This window comes from Podarcis vaucheri (assembly GCF_965113315.1).
Source record: "Podarcis vaucheri genome assembly, chromosome: 6".
NCBI classification, from domain to species: Eukaryota; Metazoa; Chordata; class Lepidosauria; order Squamata; family Lacertidae; genus Podarcis; species Podarcis vaucheri.
In genome coordinates this window covers 62,621,025-62,643,400 of record NC_138764.1, presented here as the reverse complement: position 1 = coordinate 62,643,400, position 22,376 = coordinate 62,621,025, and the positions used below count along the sequence as shown (strand labels likewise).

Below are 22,376 nucleotides of genomic sequence, written 5' to 3'. Positions count from 1 at the left end.
AATCCTTATGGTATCTTCCACATTATTTGTTTATTATCAATGAGTTGATTGCTTACTTGCCAAAATAGCTTCTAGCACACACCCTTTGTTCTTCCCAATGAAGCTGTATGCAGCCTTGCCCCATCCATTCTACTGCTTGCTGTATCCATGGCTGTGACCTTTGCTTGTTCAGTTCTGCCATCCTCAGCTTCTGCAAAAAGTATTCCCCTCTCTTAACAAGTCCACCCATTTGCCTTCGCTTCCTGTTACGCATAGAATTCGTGCACACCACATCAACAAGATGCCACCTCCTCCTTCTTTAAAATCCCTTCCACTACCTTTTCTAACCCTTTGGGTGCATCACAAACCTAAGCAGAAGTGTCTTGCTGTATTCTAGGGGACTTACTCCCAGGTAAGCATGCATAGGGTTACAGCTGCAATCCCTTAGTTCTCTTCTCCTCAACTGAAATTAAAATTGGTCACATTGCAGAGCTCTCGGAACAGGAGAGGAACTTGTTGCTCATGCTAAAGTGCTGTGAACGCTGATCATGCTTTAGAAAAATAAAAGAGCAAGAAGAAAGTGGGGTCAGAAGAACAACCAGTTGCTATTTGTGCAACTAAATGTAGGATTTTCAAGTGTTGCTTCCCTTCCCCCAAAGTTACTGTGCACCCAACAGGTGTGAGAATAGGCGAGACAGTATTGTTCAAATGGTGCTTACTTTGTCATAATTATCATTTCTTCTTTTACATGCTTTCCTGAGAACAGCTAAGAGGCGTGTGCTGCTCTGGCTTCCTGGAATGGCGCAGAACTGAGGAGCCTGGTAAGGCCTTAAGAGTGGCATTAGGATCTGAGTTTCAAGGATCTATAGACACAAGAACATGGAATGTTTATTTTTCCTTATTGACTTTCTCCAAATAAACCCAGAGAAGGAAGAAAGGGGCTCTCTGGCAGCAGCTGTTTATCCAGTGTTTATGATAAAGAGACTTCTCCATAGCAACAGGTGGCAAAGTATGACTGCTCAGAAAACACTGGAGCCTCAACAAGCCAGGCTAGTTATTTTGTTTTGTTTGTTTGTTTAGAAGGCAGAAAGGTACCGTAGACCTTCAGAGCTATAAAACAGCTCCAGCATCATAGATGATCTGAAACTCTCAAAAAGGTTGCTATTCTGAATTTACCCCTCACATCCTTAATACTCTCCTAGAAGTGTTGTTGTTGGGTTTTTTAAAGGGATGTGGGGCTTGATTTCTGGGGGCAGATGTACAGTTCTGAGAAGCAGTATAGAAAGGAAAGCGGTGGGTTCAATCCCACTGAAATTGCCTGGGCAAGTGAGGCACAACTCACTGTGGGGTCAAGGGAAGGATGAGGGAGGAATTTCGCTCAGTTCACATTCTAATACATACCAACCTAATTCACATTTCTTGGATCAATCTTTGCCGAGGACTTACTAAAATTGTTGCTATCAGCAGCATACCTGACAATAGCTAAAAGGTGGAAAGATTTAGCAGATAACTTGCTCTCTGAACGGTACCAGCAAACTTCGACAATTGTATGGATGAAAGAACTGACCCGAAAGGTAAAAGACGGGGGGGGGGTGTAAAGACAAAAGAAAAGTTTCAAGTGACATGGTATCTCTTTATTAAATGTGTAGCACAAAAGGAATGTAACTGGCAATTACTAGCCACACACAGCCTCCTGTGGAATGACTGTGTAAGATGACACTAAACAAAACAGGAGAATTCCAGTCATAAGTAAGGAACAAATGCTTTACATTAAAATAGAGATATAACCAATGCTCTTAACTATATGTCACTTTATGCTGTGCATTGCTGTTATCCTATACATTGTTTTGTTTGGGCCACAAATCAAATACAATTTCTTTTTGAAAACGGATCTTTACACTTTTCTGAATTTTGTGGTGCAGATCTTCCAACCAAAAAAAAGTTTATATCAGGGAATAGTATGCATAAAAATGCATTAATTCATGAAAATTGCATACAAAAATGCATTATATAAAGGGAAATTGCTGCGTGTGTTAGAAGAAATACTCACTAAACGGCCAATGAATTGTCATGAGGATCTTTTTATTATTATTCAAAAAATGTAAGTTTATGTGGAAATGTGGCAAGCTGAATTTAAAATATGGACAGATTCATCTTTCCCTAGTCCAAAGAGCTGCAAGGAAGATCAGATATCATATCTGAATATCTGGAAGAGCAATAGTGCAGCATCCACAACCTTCTTGAGCACAGATGTTAGACTGTCTTAATTATTGGGTTCTGTTAACTTTTTAGTAGCACTGCTATACTGAAACAACAACAAAATCCTCTGTAGGGGTTCCCAACAGTAGCATACAAAGATAACTCATTGGGTGCTGTGTAGGACCCAAATTTCACTCTGCACTAGCTCATCACACAACAGCCATACAAGCCCTCGTGACGTGCAGCATGTGATACAAGAGACTTTTGCAGGGGGTGGGGACAGGGGGGGTGCAGCCAAAAGTCCTTTGCATAGTACACAAAGGTCCCCTGGAACAGCCCACTCTTCCCTCTAGATCCTTAGCAACCACACTAATGCAAAGGGACATACATGATTTGAACAGCAATTCTGTTGGGAGGTATGGCAGGGAGGGCTAGCTCTGCCACACAAAGCTATGGTGGCTCACTCCTCCATTTGTGAGCATTAGCTGAAGCAGCAGCATAGCCTGTCAATTAATTGCCTTGGGGCTTTTCCCCCCCACTGATGAATCAATCAATTTACCAATTAAAATAAGCATTGCATAATCTCACTCCAAGTGGTATTTTGAGGATATTTAATTAAGATAGCCGTTTTCCTCAGCAAAATATTGCAGAAAATCATTTGTTGTTTGGAAGATCAGCTTAAACACACAGTGGCAATCAAGAAACATACAAAGATTATTTACAACAGCGGCCACCAAAATGAATGCCCTTTCACAGGCCAGAGCGCCAATGGAAAGTGAACATCTTTCATCTGTGGATAATGAATTTATTTATTAATTGCACTGATTAATGCTTTCATCCTTGGCTTGTATCTCTGAGGTGCCACGGTATGAAATTAAAGACTATAACCTAAGGAGGTTTAAAGGATTGCTTTCCCCAGATGAAGATATGCTTATGTTAAAGTCCATGGAAATGAGTATGCAAAACAAGAATGACAGCTGCAGACAGGAGGAGATTTACACAAATAAACCCAGAGGGTAATACAGAAGCTTAGGAACATTAGAGTTGTGTACACACACACACACACACACACACACACACACGTCTGTCCTGGACCTTCCTTGCAGGCGTATCAAGATGATTCCATTGACTTGCATCTGAGGGCCACTTCAGATAAACATTGGATCTTTATCAAACGCAAATTTTTGCAGATTGCACAAAAACATGCCACAATAAATTTGAGGATATACTGTATCTGCATGGTTTTCTGTCCTGAAACAAGACACTGGACAATTCAAAGTAGCTGCCGTAACCTGCTGGTTTCATCTTGGCCACGTGGATCAGGCACTCTGGCAGAGTATCTCTCCAATATATATATTCAAAGATGGAAGGATCTGATACCACACGTCTCTCATCAAGTCACTAGTTTCCACAGGAGTGAAGCTGCAGAGGGACCTACTGGGGTGCCCCAGAGCTGCTTCTGATTTTCCTCAGGAGAATCACACTCGGATAAATTAGTTGCAATTTGCATGAGGGTTAGAAGAGGATCAAGTCCAATAGAGTTTCTCCCCCTCCCCCAAACAAGGAAGCAGCAAAAAATGAGCTTTTGTGGTATTAAAAAGAAGTTACTCTGTATGTTAATATTCTTTGTTATGTTAATATTTGGAATAATTCCGAACAACCTTGGTGATTACTTAGCTACTGATCTCAGACTTATTCCCTGATCCTGCTGCCCTACCGTGAGCCCTGTTCTGCACAAAAAGGGTCACACCATCTCCCTCCTTTGAGTCAGTCCTGCATGCAGGACTTAGAACCATGGCCTTACGGGAGGGCTGCTTTGACCCTGCTCCTCCTGCCCCTGAGCCAGAATGGGCTTCTGCGCCTTGAAAAGCTCTGTGGTGCAGAGAAGTTTCACAAGAACAGAGTGGCTGAGATGCAGGGAGAAAAGAAGTCACACCCATCAAGCAGAGACCAGCAACCTTTAGGTACCCCTATTGTGTAAACAACATTGATCTGCATTGAGTAAAGCTGGCTTAAATGAATGATCTGCATGGTCTGGGAGCTGCATTCCGATTTACTAACAACCCACAAAGTTGGGTAAGGAAGTGTGCAGCTCTGAACAGATACATCTACCCCTCCCTTGAATTAAATTCATGCAATCTTATGAGAAAGAAGCACCACTGAGTTCTGTGGTTAGTGTGTATAGGATTTCAGGCTGAGTAAATTTGCAATTTTACATTGATTTATGCTAGACCCCCACAGTTTTAGCATAATGTTTCTGATTATGGGTCAGACCCACTTTCCATGTGCTATTTTGGAGTTGAAACACCTTTAGGTTGCTAGTTCTCAACACCCAATGAGCTGATGAGCTCACAAATGGAGAGAGACTATACGATTGCCCTATTGTTTTAAAGGCCCCTTCACTCACTCCAGGGCAAACACGGGCACCTGACATCTCTTACCTGCTGCCAGGGCAACACACACTGCAGGTGCCAACCTTGGACAGCCTTGTTAAAAATTCCAACCGGCTTTTCTGAGCGACGTGAAATACCTGGGTCTAACTGCCATATTTCCCAAAATGTCAGTGATGTAGTAACACCTTGGGCCATTGTGATGAACTGGCAGCTAAACTCAGCTCAGGAACCCAGTGCTGCTCAAGAACAATGCAGATTGTAAGGTCCTGTTGCCTGCAAGAAAGCTGGCAGGGATGTAACTGAGGAGGGGACCCACCAGAGGTCACTCTGCCCACTGTCTGCTCAAATCTGGAGCTGGCCCTGTCTCCCTCTATTCACCTGATCATCCTAGCAAAAAGGACTCAGATTGTGCCCTCCCTCAGAGGGGAGAAAGTAGGGTGGGACAAGGTACCACTTGAATAGCAGAGTACAAATCTACTTTGTACGAAGTCTTACAGCCTCCAGGCTTTTACAGCAACTGGTTCTAGTTAACTGAGTGGGGGACAGAACTCCTAGGCCCTCTCTATAGGATGATAGAATTGTAGAGCTGGAAGGGCCCTGAATATGTCTTACATCGGCATTAGGGTGGCCTAACACAAAAGAGGGCAGGGCTCCTGCACCTTTAACAGTTGTGTAGTACAGGGAATTACAGCAGGCATAGCTTGCTGGTCAGCCTCACTGGCATAGTTCAAAAATAAACACAAATTTTCATTAATGGGGCAAAAGCTCTGCATTTTAATTTAGGTGATATCTTATCTAAAGTTGAAGAGCTCTGTGACAAGAAGTGCTGGCGCTGCAGTAATCAAACCTTGGCATTTTCATGTCATGTTCATGTGGAATTTTGTGGACAAAGGAAATTTAGAACAGAAATGAGGAAACAAGGAGCATGCTCTGAACAAGCAACCCAGGTAGTGCCGGATTTATGTATAGGCTAAGTAGGCTGAAGCCTAGGGCCTCTAAATCTAGGGGGCCTCACCAGCTCTCCCGCTCCCCAGCAGGCAGTCTCCCCTCTCCCAAAATTGCAAACCCAAGACTTCATGTGAGGGCAGGGCAGGGCAACTTAGGCCCAGCAACTATTAGACCCAGGGCTAGCCAGCGGGGCCCAATTTGAAGCAGTGGGGCGCAACTTGATTTTTTTTTTTGTAGGGTTCACAGCCAAGGTTTGCAAAATCTTATAGATATAAATAAAATCCATCTAGATTGCCCTTGTGCAGGGACCCCCTTAGGAGCGGCCCGCTGGACCCAATTTGGCCCAATTGCTCCAATTGCCTTAAGGTCAGCCCTGATGAGACTGTGCAGGGGTTGGACTGACAAGCCCTGAACCTTCTAGGTCCCTGGTATCACCATTCAGAGTAGAGACTCAAGGACTGTTTTGGAAACAGTCCACTTACTGGAAATCAGCTTTGTCACCTCTCCCCCCCCCAAACCCTGAGACAATGACCCCAGACACCTTTTATTTACAGTTGCATAAGCAATACACTACAGCATGGCCATAAATTTGTACGTTCAACCACTGAAATATATACCCAATATGTAGCAATGGAGATTTATGTTACTCCTTTATGAATGAACAGTGTGTTTTATGAATGGACTCTGTATTTTGTGAATTACCTAAGAGCCACCAATAGGGAGCTCTAGAATCTGACAGCTAACCAATTGGGTACTACCAAATAGCGACCCTTATTGCTGGAAGCAGGTAACCAGCAGGGAATGCTTTAGCTCAGCCTTTGCACCGTTGACTGAACACTCCCTGCTGTGCAGATAATGGAGAAAGCTCGTAAACTGTATCCCTTCTGGCATCCTGGCCAACTCTATTACGCTGGTGTAAACTCTGGTGCACCAGAAGCACAGAATAGCAGCAAATAAAATCCGCTCATATGTCAGCAACTGATAAGACTTGTCAACCAGTTCTTCCAAAGTCTTCCTAAATTATAAAGCTCAAAAATATAGGCCAAAAGAGAGCAGGTCTGGGAAGAGCAAGGTTTACAATGGGCACCACCAGTGAAAAGGCCCTGCTCCGTGTAACTCCTGCCCTGTCATTTGATAGAGTGCCCACTTGCCCTCCTTCTTGACATGGAATGCTCTCTATTGCAGTCTCCAGGTCCAGTACAAAGACCATAAGAAGGGAGAGCAGGAACCTTGAAGTTCCCAACAGCTGTTAATCAAGCAAGCAAGCACACAGGTCACCTTTGTCACAGTTAGGATGTCTTTGTCCTGGCCAGGCCTGACCCAATCTTGTTTTTGTACAATCTTGTTTGTTCTCAGTAACCAAAATTATCTTATCAACATATACAAGCAGAAAAGTTGTTTTCATTCATTTGCAAGGAATCGTACAAATCAAAGTGTCACTAATAAAGAAAAGTTCCAGGGTGGCAACAGAAAGCAAACTAAAAATGCTTTTGCAGTTCATCAAAACTATCCAGCAATATCAAGTTATAGGAAAACTGGTGCTATTAACAGTAATCCTTCTAGTTGGTTAATTGGTTCGGCAACTTCCATGCACATGACATGTGATGCTAATTATTTCCCCCAAGAGTTAAATGATAACTAATCAGAGGCAGCTACAGGAGAGCTATGAGATTCAGGTGATGGTCAGATGACTAGTCAATCATAACAGGTATATAAGAGGACGACCCAGCATGCCCAGGCCTGTGGCCTGCCCAGGCCAGGTCGTCCTCTTATATACCTGCTGGGATTGACAAGGCATTTGCCCAAGCCCATAGTTGTGTATAGAACACAGATCTGAAAGGGCCACAAAGGGTAAACCAAAAGGTAAGCTGAAGAGTTTGCTAAAACAGTCATTGCAGATACAGCTGTTGTTAGTAACTCTTTTATTTTCTTCTAATTGTAAGGGTGGAGGATGGAGAGGGGCCTCACAAGTGGAGTAGCCTAGGGCCTCTCTTCATCTAATTCTGGCCCTGAACCCGGGGGCAGCATTTCTCCACCTGAGGCAAAAAAAGAAGGTTCCCCCCAACAAAGCTTTACTTAATGGGATCATGAAACTGTGGCTTCTGGGTTCCATAGCAGCTTATCCTTGTTTTTCTGGCATCAGTGGCAGGTGGGGCAGCAACAGAAAGGACTTCTATTAGGACAGACAATTAGGGCTTCTATTAGGACGGTTTTGTTTTCTAAATGGCGTGATATTTGCATGGAGTAGCAGGGAATTGTCCTCTGTGACTTATAGCCACTTATAGTCTGCTACAAGCCATAACCTGTCTCCTTAAAATCCTGAACTTGCATTATGAACTGAAAGCTGACCTTTGGTATATTTAAGCTGAACTCTTGCATCCATTCGCAATACAGTCAGCTGCTCTGCAGGCCCTGGCGGTGGGGGTGGGGGGGGGAGTACTAGCTTTTCATGTTCATCATGTGAAAGGCCTCAACAGGTTCAGAGGTTCACTTCAAAAGAGCCCTTGACAGTTTGGATTCTTGTATGAAATTTATCAAAATTTATCCAAACTTTGCTTTGACATCTTACTGGTCAATTACCTTCAGCATTCTAACATCTTGGCAAATTCACTGGGCAGGTCACATAGTTAGAATGGAAACGGTGAGAGGCTCTTTAAAAGACCCTTGACAGATTGCCAGAAAAGGAGACAACCTATTGGTAGAAGTCAATTCTTTTGAAGCAATACATTTTAGAGGACTGTGGGATTAAATAAGGGAGGTGCCTTGGAGATAAGTTTGCTGAAAGAGACAGTTTAGTGGCCAATAGTTTTCCAAGTCAGATTGGCTAGCCAGTTTTGTTCTTTCAGATATAAACACATTAAAACTGTCGTTATACCTGAAATCATTAGGCTCTGCAGCAGCACATAAAATGTAAATAGACCCCCCCCCCAGCTTGCCATCTAAGAGTATTCCTTTTGGCCTGAGACATGTATACTGGAGATAGCCTGCTGCTTTTTATGATTTTGACCAGAAGTTGGCAAACTAAGGTCCACGGGCCAGATCAGGCCCAATTGCCTTCAGGCTCTGGCCCGCGGACTGTCTGTGGATCAACGTGGGGATTTTGTTCATTTGGGCTGCACCATTTTTTCCTGTGCCATTCCTTCCCCCCCCTCCCACACACACATCACAGCAGTGCCTCCTCCCTCCCTCCTCCTGGCTTCTCCCTGCCCTGCCTACAGGAGGAAGGGGGCTGGGCTGAGCTGGCTGAGCGCCATTTTAAGCAGACCCTCTCCAGAGCCTTTCGTGCCTCTCATCTTCCCACCGCCACCGCCACTACCCTGGTGCTCTTGTAGGCCATGAGAAGAAACAGCAGCAGCAGTGGTGGTGGTGGCAGCCCCAGGGAAGGTAAGCGCAGCGGCTGGGGCTGGGGGGTGGGGAGGAGGACTACTTGCCCCTCTCGCCTCTTCTTCCAGCTCCCCTCCTCCCGGTGACGCTTCTCTGGCCCGCCACAAGGTCTGAGGGACAGTGGACCGGCCCACAGCTAAAAAAATTTGTCAACCCCTGATCTTGTCAGCTAAGAATGTTCTCATATTATACATCATGCACAACGTATATATTGTGAGTACTTGTATAAACAAATAATAATAAATGATCACTTTAACAACAAACAAGTTTCAACCGCATATAAAATAGTTTCATGGAGTAAGTGAGAGGTGTTGGGTTGATGTTTATTTGAACATCATTTCCCTTGAAGCCCTGATTCTAACTGCAAGGGCACTGGTTGTGCCTATTAAGTGGTGAAGGAAAGGCACTTGGCCTATGTTCAGAGGCATTGTACAGGATCTAGTCTCTACAACCAAATGTTTGCTCTAGAATTAGAGAAATATAAAATGTTATGTTTTTCTCTAGCATTAATTTCAGAATACGGAAAGAAGCTCTGAGCCTCTTGGGCTTGCCGATCAGAAGGTTGGTGGTTTGAATCCCTGCGACGGGGTGAGATCCCATTGCTCTGTCCCAGTTCCTGTCAACTTAGCAGTTCAAAAGCACACCAGTACAAGTAGATAAATAGGTACCGCTGTGGCGGGAAGGTAAACAGTGTTTCTGTGCGCTCTTGTTTCCGTCACCTTGTCCCATTGCACCAGAAGTGGTTTAGTCATGCTGGCTGTGTGACCCAGAAAGCTGTCTGTGGACAAATGCTGGCTCCCTCGGCCTGAAAGCGAGATGAGCACCGCAACCCCATAGTTGCCCTTTGACAACTATGCACTTAACCATCTAGGGGTCCTTTACCTTTTTAAAATTTTTACTAGCAGCAAAAATATCACAATGGGTAAGGCCCCAAATATGATATATGATATCACAGATTCTTCTTCTTCTTCTTCTTCTTCATTGGTTTCACTTCCAGAAGAGTAAATCATAAGAGCTACAACTCTACCTGATAAGAGCAGCACTTAAGATAATGAAAATCATTGATTGTGGGCCTACTCCTTTGTGGGAAAGGGAACATGACACCAGGGGTATTTATAAATGTAGCTGTTTCTTTACTACCAGTGGAATAACACCTGTCAATGTACAACTGCTATCAATTAATATATTGCTTGGTCATATCTGTACCTTCAATAGGAGAACACCACATAGTACTTTAATCATGTTATAGTTACTATAACTAACTATTGTTACTATGGTGTGTATTTTTGTGTTTTATATTGTAAACCACCCTATGATCCTCAGATGAAGGGCAGTACAGAAATAACAACAACAACAACAACAACAACAACAACAACAACAACAACAACAACAACAGTTGTAGTAGTAGTAGTTCTCCTGGTTTTCTTCAGTGGTACCAAAGATGTGCTACCTCTGCTAGGTAAATTCATATTTGGTAACAGTATTTCTGAGGCAGCTATCCTATGTCACAACTGCAAAGCAGTGTGTAAGCTCCAGACTCATGCTACAACACCCGCTTGCAGTTAGGAAAGGGATGCTGTGGCATAGTTCTCACTTTACACATGGAAGGAGTGGTCAGCAGTTAGAAGAAGCAATGCCCAAGCACAAAGAGTTCACATGCTCAAAAATCTAGGTTCACACGCTTCCTTTCACATTGCTAGCACCATTCATGCATCTAGAAGTAGCTCAGCCTGTCCAACTTTCCCTAAGTTGGACTCCGGGCTGCTTGGGATGAGAAGGAGCAAGAGAGGAAGTTGTCTGTGCATCAGCGCACAGGCACGCTCATGCTGAAAAAGAAGTGTAACCCACTTACTTCTCCGCTGGATTGGATGGGAAACATTGGATGATATTACATGTAAGTATAGAGCCAGTGTGGCACAACTGCAGAACTTGTAGGGTTTGTAAGAAATCCAAGTTGAAGTTCCTGCTCATGCCTGAAACCTACTGTGTGGTCTTCAGCAAGTCACTATAGACTTCTTCAGGTGTGGCTCGTAAAGGTTAAGTTACCATGCATTGTGGGAAGCATCAGAGCCAAGCAAAGTAGCTCACCCTGCCTCATAATCATTCTTGTCCGTTCCAAATTGTAAAGGGCAACCTTGTGATTTCTCCTTCCACAGGTACAGGTGGCTTCCCCCTGCACAGTCACCAACCATGAGCTGGAGAGAGACAAGAATGGCAACATGAGGGAGGAGTTAATGTGCTTGTTCCCATTGGTTCCCTCAAGTGGTAATCTAACCTTACCTTTATCTGTAGCACCTGAAAGAGGCTTCTATTTCAGGGCTAAAACCTATATATCCAGGAAGTTGAGAGACACCCCTATATCAGCCACACCCAGTTTCTTTGACAGGAAGGCAGGAAACAAATATGTAAAAAATACATGACGGGTGAAGGAAAAAAACCAAAACTGCTGCTCTTCCCTTACCAACAAATGCCAGCACTGGGGCATTGTGGGAAATTAGAATGTTGGCTAGAAACAGCAGGGCCCACTGACAGAGGATGCCACTTACTAGAGGATGCTTTGCCCAGGGCCCCTCAAACATAGAGGCCCCTGACAGGGAGAAAGAGAACAGCAGCTAGCTAGCTCAGCTCAGGCTGTGCCAATGACATTGTTCTCATTCGTATTATTTACACGAACTGGCTCTTCCCCTCACTTCATACCCTACCACTTTGCCTTTCTGAATAATCGGCCTCTCAGAAATGGAGTGTGGAGCCGCCTCTCCTCACAGTGTGATGGGGAGGTGGCAGCACTCAGCAATGGCGCTGCCTGCCTCTCAAGGGGAAACCACTCTCTGATAAGAAGCCGATTTCACCTGAGGCCTGGAACATTAACTTTGACACTGAAAAGGGGATATTTTATTACCATGGAATATTTCTGCATCTCTTTAAAATCTCTCCCCCCCTTCTCCTGCCCCATGACAATTAAAAGCACCATCTCTCTCTCTCTCTCTCTCTCTCTCTCTCTCTCTCTCTCTCTTCCTCCAGATAACTCTTCAGATCTTCCCTGCTGCAAACTGCCTGCCCTTGTTCCATTTTCACAAGGCTTACACAGACTGTAATGCTCTACCTGGCTGTCATTAGGTTACAGACAATATTTCAGAGGGTGCGGCGGCGTATTCGTTGAAAACCAGAAATATATGTGTGTTCCGGCTATATTTTAATCTATAAACTTATGACAAGCTTCTTTGCAGCTGTCAGAAGGATAGATGTGGGTCTGCCCTCATCTTGGGGATTGAGCTAGGGTAATTGTAACGCTAAATGCTCAAGCCTCTGAAGTGGAGCTAAGGATGATGGCTCCAGGACCAGGGAACCTGCAAACAAATTCATGTGCCCTTTTAGGGGCCAGGGTCAGTAAAATCTGCATTATACAGTCCAACCAGCAGGTCACATCTCAGGTCAGCCACAGATTCAGTGGAAGTTTTGGACAAAGCTACTGTCTCTGAGACCCATCAATTTCAAATATGAGGCTGGGGATCAAATGAATGGACAAAGCAGGTGAGGAGAAATTCTTTTGAGAAGACCATCAGAGCGGCTGCCATTTTGCTTTTCCTTGAAACCTCTGTTCTGAGGTGCCTTTTGAATTTTGGGAAATTATAGTGGGCAGCAGTTGAGTATCTACAGAAAACACACTTTTACAGAACGTGTGGATCAGCAAGAGGTGTAGTCAGGGGCATAGCATGGGGGGCAGTGTCAGAGGGCCTGTGGCCCCAGATGAACAATTTTTATGTGGTGCAAACCAGGCACCCCCATGCAGGCGACCCTAGTATGGCCCAGCCCACTGCTTTTCTCTGCCCTCCAAGGGCCTTGTCCACCAGACAGGCTCCCCCCTGTGCAGGTGAGCAGGTGGGTCAACCCTTAACAAGCTGCCCCTTCTTAGGAGTATTTGGGAGACATCTGTTTAAAATAGTATGGTGTGTCTATGCTTTATCAATGCCAAGTATGGTTGCATTTCTTATTGCACATTTTTGTTTAATCCTTTGGGGATCAGAAGCAAAACGGAAGGTAGCATGACCCTTCCTTTCCCAGTGATTTGCCTCTGTCTCTGTTTGGGATAAGCCAGTACTGCCAGTAGATTCATCAGTTTCGCTTGGTCTTAACTACATCACATAATTTTTGTCTTCGGTGATTTAGGTTTAGGGAGGGTCACGAGGACAATTGAGATTTTCTCCTGTAGACCAAAATTTAAATTCATACTAAGGGCATTTTCAGATGTGAGGCTTAAATTGGCTTTTGCTTAAATAGCGAAAAGTTTGTAACTGGAATGTAAAACCTACATTTGCAGTAATGACCGTTCAGTTCCTCTCCTGCCTTCCATCCTGCTTTAAGAATCATACATGGCACAAATAGCAAGTGAGTGATGTTCTAAGGTGCCCTTTAGTTTCCTGTGTGACACTGCTTCAATTGTCTAATACTTTGCAATCAGCCTAATTCCATTATTTAAGGGGCAGAAAATATTTGAGGGTCATTCCTGCTACCCCTTGGTGAAACATCTGGTATTAGGTCATCCTCCAAAATGTTCCTGTGACCTCTTCCAACGACTTTTTCCTGTCTGGATGCAATCCACCAGGAATTTTTTTCGTGCAAGTCCCCATGCAAAGAGTGGATGTGCAGCTCCCTTCCACTTCAAAAGGTGATTGTGCAGGAGAACTTCCTGGTAACTTTTCCCTGCCCCTGCAATTTTCACACTCCTAACTGTTGCCATGCCGCAATGTCGATTGTTAACATCTCCTGACACTGCCAAGGCGAGGCTCCTCCCCATCCTTGATAACTCATGGCAGAAACACTTGCACAAATCCTTAATTGTTTAGTTAAAAGAATTGTGTTTTGACCGCAAGAGGATTTGGGGCTGGAACTCAAAACTGATAATGATATTTTGCTGCCAAGATGTCTCCTTGGCTCATTCTGTGTTAATGCAGACTTTCAAGAAGTTCCAATTAACTGCATCAGCTCTCAGACAGAGCAAGAGGGTGCAGGGAAGAGAGTACTGCCCCCCCCCTTTGGGAGATAGGGGAGCAGAAAGAAGAAAAAGATGATCAGCAAGGGGTTGGTGTTTAACCTTCTAGTAAAGATGGGGGGGGTATATTGCTAAATGGACCAAGGGAATGCCACTGTTACATTATTTTCTACTCATGTGCCTGCTCTGCTGTGTTACCGGAATCTCAGTACATGCCAAAGAAGAAACAACAAAACCCATTAGAGAAAATAAGAATCTTTGCTACAGGACAATGGTGGGAAGCTCAGACCTTTGGTGCTAAGTCTCTCCATTTTGCCTGCATGACTGTTTGGCCCATGCAATGTTGTCCTGTCCATCGGGACAATATGCAGTTTGTGGCAAGTGGGGACAGGCGCGGGCAGGGGGGAATAAGATACACGTTGAATGTGAAATATGAAGAAAATACAAGAGACAGGTAGTAATACTTTGAGATGCATGTGGAGGTGGGGTGGGGAAAATATGAAAAAAGAACATTCTCCACTTGGAGCCTCTAGGATCAGCAAATTCTTCCTAAATGGGGAGGCAGAGTCACAATAGCTCCTGAGCAAATTTCTGTATTAGCATGAGGAAAACCAAGCTGTGGAACTCCTTGCCACAAGGGAAATGCTGCGGCAAAGAATTTAGAAGCCTGGAAAGATGGATTAAACACCAACAAACAGTGATGTCAGTAATTGCCAGTTGATAAAACCAAACTCTGTCCCCACCTGTGCCATTTTGTGACTGGCTCTGCTCCAGCAGCCCCATTTTGTGACTCGTGGGCCTCTAATTTTTGGCTGTCTCAACTGGGGTCTGAGAACCCAGATCTAAACCCCTTAGTTTCTGATACAGATTTAAGCCCGATTTCTATATCAACACTTCTCTACCTGTTTCTTTGTGGACTTGGAAAAACTGTAGGAAGCCTCGTCTTACAGGTTATTAGAGACACCTTCAAGTTAAACACCTGTTCATGAGGCACACCAGATGACCAAAGCCCACTGGCTGGTAGTCAGACTAGATGTGACAGGACAGTTGGCCACAAATGTCTGCCCCGTGCACATATAATATCATGGTGGGTATATTCTTTACATGACAAGGAGCGTTCCAAGTTCAATGTCTTAATTAGAAGGCAACCCCCCCCCCCAAAAAAAACATACACAATATCATAATCATCCCAACTTCTCTAACTCTCAAAAAAGTACTTAAAGTGCCCCAGTGTCTCTAAATAAGGAACACTGGGGATAATAAGAATTTCCTTGTGGGTCTTTGAAACAAATGCACAGATACAAAGGCCTGGAGTTCAAGTCCCTAGATCTTTCAACAAGAAGATGCTGAAATTTCTAAACTTACATCCAATGCAAAAAAACCATTTTAAGCTGTTAATTTTAGTTTCCCACACCTTTTTCTTCCTTTGGTTCCCAATCCGCTTGTTTCAAGGATATAATGAAAAAGCAAATGGAAGAAGAAGAGCAAAGGTAAAAGGCTGAAGAAAGACTCATTTTGTGCAATGTAAAAAGCCGTATCCCTCCAGAACAATTATTGTTGTTCTTATTGTGAGTCTCTTAAATTGTATTGAATTTGCTCTGATTTTTTCTTCTGAACTGGTCAAATAGCAAAATGATACCTTCTGGGTATGTGCACTGAAGATAAGATGTGGTTCAGATCCAACTTTGGCACGTGACAAAGTGGGTCACTTCACCGGGGATCGCTTCAAACATAACTTGCTTTATCTCTCTCACACACACTTTGTGACAGAATTGAATAAAGGCATAGTTGCTCCTTCTGAGTGGCTGAAGCACACCAGATTTCAGACAAAGAGGTGCTAGGTGCCTGTGCTAGGTGCCTTTACAATTTAAATAGAGGGGCACATATAATTTTTTATTTCATGGCAGTATTGCATACATTTTCTAGGCATTGTTACCCCTTCTGAAGCCTATTAAATTCCAGAGAGTTGGGAGCAGGGTGTTTTGTTCAAGTTCATTTTTTATTGTCTTAGGGAAAATGATTCACTCACCCCCCCCCCCAATTTTTGGGCAATTTGTATTAAAATGGCATGCGTTGTACATTGTGCCCATGTGTAAGTAGTTTGTAACACTTCAGAAGGATAGGTGGAGGGGTTTGGAAGTTATGATGAATAAAACCATTTGAGGCATTTTGTTTTCTGTTCAATTGACGTCAACAAGTTCCTTACCCACACCCCTCCCCCAAGGAAAAACACTGTGATTGGATATAAAAAGGAGAAACCTGGAAACGTTATTGCCTGGTTGGAAGGTAGAGCTGTCAGTTTCAAAACCATGCCCCTTGGCCTGAAGCTTTCTTTTTATGGAGAACCTTGTGGGTTGTTGTTGTTTTTTAACTATTTTTAACAGTCAGTGTGTCTCTGTCCATGTCCTCTGAATTTCTAAGGTTGGGCCCAAGACTTTGAGAGCAGCCATATTTGCTTCGATCCGCTTGGGGGAAGCCCTCCAAAGGCAGGGAGGGGTGCCAAATTTTGGTGTCACACAGGAAGCTGCTGAAATTTGAGACTCCATTGCCAGATCAGTCCATGATTGTTCTATATTAGGGCTTCATCCAATGTTGAAACACACCCTTAATCCATTTATGCTTCCTTGAGTATCTTAGAGTTAGGGTAGGATAAAGAAATTTTAAACATGAATATTTCTACTAATGGCTACACCTCTTTTAGCTCCTATCCACTGATTTACTACTGGCTTCCATCAGGCTCGGCCGATTCATGGAAGATTCCTCCTTCATCCAGCAGTGAAAAGGTTATGCAGATTATAACTAATAAAAAGGGATTTACCGACTAGGGGAAGTGTCCCTTCAGTTGGTGCCAGGGTCCTGCTAGCTGGTGATGGACAGGATAATAAAACAGGAAAAAATTAACATGTAAGAAAACAGAGCTGCACCTGGAGAAACAGAAGCAAGGAGAACTGATGAATCTAAAAGCAGAGCCAAAAAGTAGCTATAATTCATAAAAAATATGCTTGTGCTTTCACTCCCACTTCCAATGTCTTGCTGCCTCTTATTTCAAAGACAGACAAACAACACACTGTTCTGTGTGGCATCTCCTGCTTTAAATCTTCCTGTCTTCAAGTTCTTGTAACATGAGTCGGCAGTCCAGGATCTAACCCACTCCGAAGACCCGAGGGGGCATCCAGTGAGTGAAGAGGGGGAGGGGGGAATGTCTATTTTATGTCCACCTTGCCACATTATGTAGCGCTTGGAACTATTTTTTGTAGTTTTCTTGCATTTGGACGTCACCTGTGGGAAGTTTAGTAAGCTCCTTTGAACAGACCAAAGTGCTCCTTTAAATAAAGGAGAAAGGCTGGGATGGACACATCAGTCAGGCACCTGGTAAAGTTCGCTGCTTGTCCAAGCTCTGCCAAAAAAGATCCTGTAAGACAAGGGTAGGGAACCTGTGATCCTCCATGTGTTGAACTTCAGCTCCCATCAGTCTCAGGCAGCATGGTCAGTGGTCTGGGATGATGGGATTTGTAGTTTTACTATCTTAAGCAGCTAACAGACCATTGTGATCCTGGTTGCAAATGCTGCCATTGTGGATTCATGAGTGGCATTCAACTAGGTTTTATTCAGACTCTATCCTTTGAAATCAAGGGACCTAACTTTAGTCATGTTCTTTCATTTCAATGGGTCTACTCTGGGTAAAATGTAGCCAAATACCATCTCATGATCCACTGCCCCACCCCTGGAATCTCCTCGCACAGAGAGAATCTTATAGTCCAAGCAGCTTAATAGAGGTTTGGTAGGTTTTGCAACACTGTGTGGAAGGAATACACTCCCTGCTTTCAGACAGTTGTTACTTGCTGCTTTCGTTTTGAGGAGACTTGATCATCTAGGGCCAACCTTCCTCAGCATACAGATGGGTGCAAAATTTGATTCCGTTTACACTGGAAGGCAAACATACTTAATTTGCACTTTCTGAAACAATATGGAAACCTCCCATTCTTTGAAATTCGTTCATCTCTGAATTTTGCAATGCAGGTCTCTTGTCAAGTAATGCATACAAAATGCACATACTAAGGTAAGTGTGCATAAAAATCCATATATTTGTGGAAAATGCATATAAAATGTACTATTTATTGGAAAGTGGCTTTGCAAAACTATATATTTGGCAGAATCATTAAAATAAATTCTCACTAAAATGCTGGTGAATTTTCATGAGGAGGCTTCTTTAAAAAAATAAATTGCAAACTGAACTTAAATTTAGAAAAATGAGAAACCAAAATTTGCAGATTTACCCACCCTTTTGTGACTTGAGGGCTACAAAAAATGTGATCGCCCCCACAACATAAGGAAAAACTGCCCACAGCAAATGAGTGACAAGTGCCCATTAAAACCTGACCATTTTGAAAGCTTCAATTTCCTCCCCTCACAATAGTACTTTGTACAAAGAGTGTTTAAAACTAAAAGGGCATGCTTGTGCCAGCAGTTTGCACCAAAACCCAGAGTAGTTAGTACTCCACTTTGTGGTTCAACTGTAGGAAAGAGGATTCCTTGTTAATCAACTCCCCACAAAATTCCTCACAATGTCTGAGCAGATGTTGCAAGGAACATTGTGTTTGCTCTCAAATAACCCCCTCCCCAGTCTGCTGTTTGAAGTACATGCATGAATGCAAAGGAGGACAGGGCTCCCAGGCCTTTAATAGTTGTTTGGAAGTGGGAATTTCAGATGTAGTTTTCACCCCCAGCACCTACTGAAATTCAACCTTCTACATAACTTCCCCCAGCTCCAACACCGGCCTCGTGGTGGCATAGAACCCCACAAATCCTTGACCCCTTCTCCTGTATCCTTGTCCACCCCCCTTGCCTCCTCTACATGCCCCTTGGAGTCCTGCCTGTCCCTGACACGACCCTTGGTTGAGATGTCTTTGTTTGAGCCAAGATGGAGGACTTTCATTGGTGTATCTCTGGCTGAGCAAGATGAAGGTCAGCCAGCAGAGCTGCAACTGAGCTTAGCTGGAGATCTGCTTATTCCAACCCATTCCCTGCCCCAACATCCTGGTGGATGTTGGATTGCTCCCTTATTCAAGATCAGTGTCAACTGTGCACCATCTCATAGCACTGATGCAAGGCCTTCACGCCACTGAAACTTGGTATCTTTTTAACATACAGCTGCAGCCTATCATCTAGCTCTACCCACCTAGTGAAGGAAGAATGGTGAACATGAGAGAATCAGCAAACACTCTGTAAAACTGCAAAGGGAAAGGCGAGAACTTTCCACTGTTTAACCTTGGGGATAGCATCACCAGGATGGGAGCCTCACCTTCAGGGCTTCTGGCCTCCTCATAAAAGCCACTCTGTAAACTGCCCTTCCATTTAGCCCCTGGCTCTACCACTCCTTGTTTATTTGGTCTCCACTCAAACATGGCAGCCTGAAAGCCTGCATCTCTCCTGAGTAATTTATCTCCTCGTGTCAAATTCAAGTCAGGAAAGACATGGTTGGAGTTGAAAAGTGTATTTTGCAAGCTGGGGAATAACTCATAACCTCCAGCCACATGCCAAAGTCTCTAGCATCATTCCTAAAGGGAGGGGTATGTGTAAAAATACTAAACAGCTCCCCGCCCTCACCAAATGAAGACAGCCCAAGATGTCTATAAATAGCAGAGATCAAAATCAGCCAATTAAATTCAGCCAATTAAAATCAGCCAAGTAGGAGACTAAAAGCCATCAGAAAAATGAAGAGTCTTGCCCACTCTTTGATGGCATTCTGCCCAAAGGGCATGAAGTATCTCCCAAGGAAGTTAATTCCAAAATCTGTGTATGGCTACTGAAAAGGCCTTCTGTTATGCTCCTGCCAAACACACTTCTGGCATTGGCGAGGTGCAGAAGAAAGTATCACCTAAAAATGATACTTTAAAAAATGAAAAATTCTAGTTCAGAAGAAAATCTGAGAAACTAAGATGGCTGAATGTTCTAAAGATTCAGAAATCAAAAGAGATCCTCACATTTGTGTGTGTTTGAGATAATTACTCATAAACTCAATCTATAATTTTAAGTATTTTGGAGTAGTTATCCCTGGTGTCTTCTTAGCTCACTTGGCACAAAAAAATGATTCACTGGTTGAGGTTAATTTTTCCATTGCTACAATTCAGGATGGAGAAGCTGTAGCCCCAAATATGTTATTGGATGCTAAGTCCCCTCGCACCCAGAAGGCATGGTCAATGGTAGGGATGGTAGGAGTTGTACCACCACCTAGAGTGCTACTGGCTCCCTTTTGCTGGTTTAGATAGGATAGACAGACAGAGACAGACAGACAGACAGCTTGAATGTGAGCCTGCTATTGATCTACAACCACCCCTATTTGGACAAACAAAATTCCAAATTGAATCTATCATGGGAGCAAGTGGTTCACTTCCTGTTTTCCATAGACACCATCAGCGCAGAGTGTTGATCGGCTGGGACCCTGTGACAATAATGAAGCCACTTTCCCCCCTCTTTGACTGTCTATGAAGAATGATGCTTTGCTACCCCATGTAGCGATCAAGAAATCACTCCCCTAATTTGTAATTTAATTTTTTTTTTTTTGAAAAACACAACTAACGGACTGGCTTTTTTTTTTTAAGTGCCAAATATGTGATTAAAATTTATAATCCTTACAGATGCTTTGGGGGGGGGGGAATAGAAGTGAGAAACCTGCCCTAAACATTGCTGGGCAGAGCAAAATCCACACTGGACTCCACACCAGGTATGTGTGCCAGCAGAGGAGTGAAGTTGGGGAGAAGCCCACACCTGCCTCTAGTGGAAAGTATAGCTGTGTGCAGCCTGCCAGGTCAATACTAACTAGCTTCACAGTCACATTATGACTTGTGCAGTGGTGCCCCGCAAGACGAATGCCTTGCAAGACGGAAAACCCGCTAGACGAAAGGGTTTTCCATTTTTTAGCTGCTTCGCAAGACGATTTTCCCTATGGGCTTGCTTTGCAAGATGAAAACGTCTTGCGAGTGTTCTGATTTTTTTTCGCTCCCCCCCTCTTTCTAAGCTGCTAAGCGCTAATAGCCTTTTAGCCGCTAATCCGCTAATCCTTTAATAGCCGCTAAGCCTTTAATAGCCGCTAAACCGCTAATAGCGCTAATCCACTAATAGGGTTGCTTCGCAAGACGAAAAAACCGCTAGACAAAGAGACTTGCGGAATGGATTAATTTCGTCTTGCGAGGCACCACTGTACTACACAACAAAAGTATTATACTATGCCTCTCAAGTGGGGCTGGCATAGTCCTTCTCTCCTTGTTCGGTACACCAGCTTATAACGTTATTCTCCAATATGACTATTGTTGTTAATATAGCTCCATCAATGTGCACAACACCTTGTATAGCACAAAAGGACAGGTCTCTGATGAGGTGGAGTCTTTAATTTTGCACAGGGGAGATAACATAGGAGACGATTAAAGGTAAAGTGACAATTAAGTCCAGTTGCAAAGGACTATGGGGTTGCGGAGCTCATCTCTTTACAGGCCGAGGGAGCCGGCGTTTGTCTGCTTCCGCAGACAGTTTTTCCGGGTCATGTGGCCAGCATGACTAAGCTGCTTCTGGTGAAGCCAGAGCAGCGCACAGAAATGCTGTTTACCTTCCCGCCGGGACAGTACCTATTTATCTACTTGCACTGCGTGCTTTCGAACTGCTAGGTTGGCAGGAGCTGGGACCGAACAACAGGAGCTCATCCTGTCACGGGGATTCGAACCGCCAACCTTTTGATCGGCAAGCCCAAGCAACACAGTGGTTTAACCCACAGCGCCACCCGCTTTTAGCCACAGATAAATGGGACAAATATGCATTATTTCATTTTCACAAGGTGAGCTTTCATTAGCTGTGTGGCAAAGTCTGATGGGTGTTGTACAAAAGAGGCAGAGAGGGCCCAGCGCTTCCTGGAGTGGTGTAAGTCCACTCAGATGTGGAAAAAGCAAGGGTAGGGAACAGTTCCTGGCTTAAACTGTCCCAGTGTCATGTCCTCGATGAGCTATGTGGCCTTAGTGGCCTGTCCTAAGAACCACTGTGTTCAGGCAACAGGCATTAGGACTGAGCATGAGATATGCACACTTAGTAGAACATGCATGTATCCCAGCTCTTCCCCTGGCAGTCCTTTGCATTTGTGAGCGAATGTTTTTGTCGTTAAATTTTAATAAGTGTAAATTAAGCTCTCAGCTGAGAACTGCCACTTCGAGTCTCACATCAGAAACTGCATAAATCATAGCATCACCCATCACCCAAGAAGTGCAACGTTGTCCACCAGCTGTTGTTGCTTGGCATTCGCCATGTTCATGCACTTCCTTTTGCAAATTATATTAATTATGTGTAAATAAAAAAAGATGTCAATTAGCCAGGAAGCAATGAAGCATGACACATTTAGGATGGTGCTCTCAAGGACTGAACAAGCTGTCCACCTTTAAAATGGAGGATGAGTTGTCCTCCTCCTTCAAGGGAACCTTTGGTTAAAGACAACAAAAAAG

General features: G+C 43.9%; 2 long non-coding RNA genes across 2 annotated transcripts in view; one reads left to right on the top strand and one right to left on the bottom strand.

The window, feature by feature from the left end:
• The first annotated feature begins 763 nt into the window (after window positions 1–763).
• On the top strand, window positions 764–15,362 carry LOC309534685. Its single transcript, XR_014220838.1, has 3 exons — window positions 764–800; window positions 11,060–11,168; window positions 15,346–15,362. It is a non-coding gene; the product is annotated as an uncharacterized lncRNA (long non-coding RNA).
• A 622-nt stretch (window positions 15,363–15,984) lies between these two features.
• The window catches only part of LOC309534623, a 30,108-nt gene continuing 23,716 nt past the window's right edge, over window positions 15,985–22,376 (bottom strand). Inside the window, exon 3 of the long non-coding RNA XR_014220810.1 lies at window positions 15,985–17,305. This is a non-coding gene — a long non-coding RNA (uncharacterized lncRNA). The remainder of the gene's footprint in view (window positions 17,306–22,376) is intronic.